We start from the raw sequence: 2985 nt of genomic DNA on the forward strand, positions 1-2985 counted from the left end.
ATAGAGGGGGGAGACTGCAGGACGTGGCTCTGGAGTAGTGGCCCATGTACTTCTCGGGGAATACGTTGGGAGTCCGGGGTGGTTGGGTTGAGAGGGGAAGATGCTTGAGATACTGCAGGAGCTGGTGATGCCAGGTGGGATTTGGATGGAGTACACCTCCGTGACCGCTTCAATGCCCTCATCCACATAAACAACATCCTGCATGGTGAGTTGGTGGTACTCCACAATCTCCCTCAGGAATCTATTTTCCCTTGCATATGCGGAGTTCTCATGTGCCAGCCTTGCCTTTTCAGCTAACAATGTCTCTAGCTGAAGGCGTATCTACATAACACAGACAGGAGACAGATAAACAGAACAAAAAAAGAATTAATGGAATAATGGGATCACATCAGAATTTTTACTACATGATGCATGATGAATCAGCCATGATTCTAAAGATCTTGAGGATCATAATTTTGTAACTTAAATACATGGTATGTTCCATAGCACACATGCATCATACTGATGGTGAGATACCGGATGTAGAAAGGAAATGCAGGAACTGAGGAACCCATGAGTTATTTGTATCTGTTGACCGCCAAGCATCAGAACTAAATGTTGATAGCTCCATGTCCCCATCTAAGGGTGGTATAGAGTACAGAAAACAATATACCGACATGTAATCACAAATCAGGAGACATGGCCAAGAAGATAGCACATCAATACAAAGAAATGCAAGGCAATGTATACAAACCAAGCAATTGCACGGCACATCAATATATTTTTCAGCATGCATGTGGGAACTAGCATAAATACCAAAAACCCGGTGATTCAGAGTCTTGTGGGCTATCATGAAAACCATTTCTTTGTGGTCTCCCCAGTCAATGTTGATATCCAAGGGTTTAACAACCAGTGCATACCAGTCCATAATAGATGTACCCTAGAGGTAAAGTACTGATTGTATGCTCTTGTATTGATCTGTATTGATGCATGGCACATTACCTTATTATTGCCGTGCCAGCCCAAAGAGATGTACCATGTGCTTGTGACACTGCATATACTTAACTTTTTTTCTCATTAAATCCAATCAAATAAAGTGTATGAAACATTTACTTTGTCTTTATATCACATCAATATATTAATGTCGGGTCAAAGTTCAAGTACAATAAACTCATACTGTTATTCATACAATCAACATAACTATACTAACAAATCAAAAATATTAAGTAATAAATTAAATTAACACAACCATAAAATAAACAAAATTCAAGGCCCGTGGTACCAACATTGGATACAGTAACAATTAAGATTTTATATCTTGGCAGGACGGAGAGTGTCCCAACCATCCTGTCCTGTTCCTGTGAGAAACCAGAACCATAATGGGGTTAGAACTCCGAAACCTATTCATGTAGGTACAGAAAAAGAAAGAGAAAAGAAATTAAGGAAAACTTAAAAAAAAAAAGAAATGAAAAAAATGAAATGAAAGAAGAAGAACAATGAAAAAAGAAAGAAAGGGAGAAGAAAAAGAAAGGAAAGAGAAAGAAGAAGAAAAAGAAAAAAAGAAAGAAAGGAAGGGATAAGAAAAGAAAAGAAAAGAAAGAAAGGTAGAAGAAAAAGAAAGGAAAAAATAAAAAATAAAAAGAAAAAAAGAAGAGGAGAGAGACAAGGATATTTGCCGGAATGCATGCTCAAGACCGTAGTCAGAATAGGATGGGATGGGATGGGATAGGGGGGCATCCCATTCCTTAGAGAAACTGGACAACTCCCTACCAACACAAGGGTGGGAGAGCCTTTTACAAAGGTTTTAAATCTCATGGAACGAAAGTGTTCCAATTTCTCCATGAAATGTGATGCATAGTTGTTTCATCTCGTCCTAACAATAGTTCCGGTTATGCATCCCACTAGATATCCTCCATCTTTCCTCCCTTCTCTTTTCTTTCTTTTTTTTTCTTTCTTTTCCTCTACCTTCCTTTCTCCTTCTCCTCCCTTTCTCCTTTTCATTTTTCATCTTCTTTCCTTTCAGTTTTTTTCCTTTTCTTCATCTTTCTTTCTCTTCTCTTTCTTCTTCTCTCCCTATGTGTGGATAGGTTTCGGAGTCCCGAACTTGTTCCTGTCCTATTTTCTCACATAAATGGGACGAGATGGCCTGGATGCCCTCCATCCCATTCGGATGCAAAACCTTGCCTTTTACTCATGCCCAGCCATGAAATAGCCTCGAAACCAGGAGGTATAGGTTACTATAACATGAAACCAAGCAGAATTGATCAGTTTGCTCGGTACAAGGTGGTTGTTCAGCCCTTGCACTTTGCTGATACCCTACAATATGGTGTGATACACCAAATCCCAAATAATATGGGTTGGTACGGCGAACAATGCAAACAGCCTTACCAAGCCAGATCAAATATGTAAAACTTCTGACCTTCTCTGCATACATCTCAACTGTTCTGCACCCCCCGACCATTCAATCAATAACTTCCTAACCAAAGACACCACTAGCCTATATTACATATATCCAAACCATCTCAACTCTTACATCATTCTATCAATATTGCGCTCATTCCTTTAATGTACTCGTATGTAACTCCAGCACTCCTAATTTTGCCATATCCAGATTTGAGTTCTTCTTATGCCATTGGTCCAGTTCACTATTCATCATACTAATCCATATAACAAAAAATGTTATTATAACTGTTTTATATAATTACTCAAGTACAAATGGTGTTTGACCATCGCTAACATCATAATTCTACCTCTCTTTCCTTGTTCTATACACCAAAACAGTTATACACCACAAGAATTCCTACCTAAGTTTCATGTTTTCAACTGATTTTAAACCTTTACTTTCAGAACATCGGTTCCATATTTCCAGTTTACAATTCTTCCCTTCCCAAAATTTTCACTTGCTTCGCGTTGCATCTTGGTTCTACAAAGGACCCATCAGTTCACTCTGTGTACCCACATATATTAGTCTGGGCTAAACCTTTTGTTCTCTAGAACTTCCATAAA

This window comes from Elaeis guineensis, chromosome 5 (assembly GCF_000442705.2).
Source record: "Elaeis guineensis isolate ETL-2024a chromosome 5, EG11, whole genome shotgun sequence".
Classification (NCBI taxonomy): domain Eukaryota; kingdom Viridiplantae; phylum Streptophyta; class Magnoliopsida; order Arecales; family Arecaceae; genus Elaeis; species Elaeis guineensis.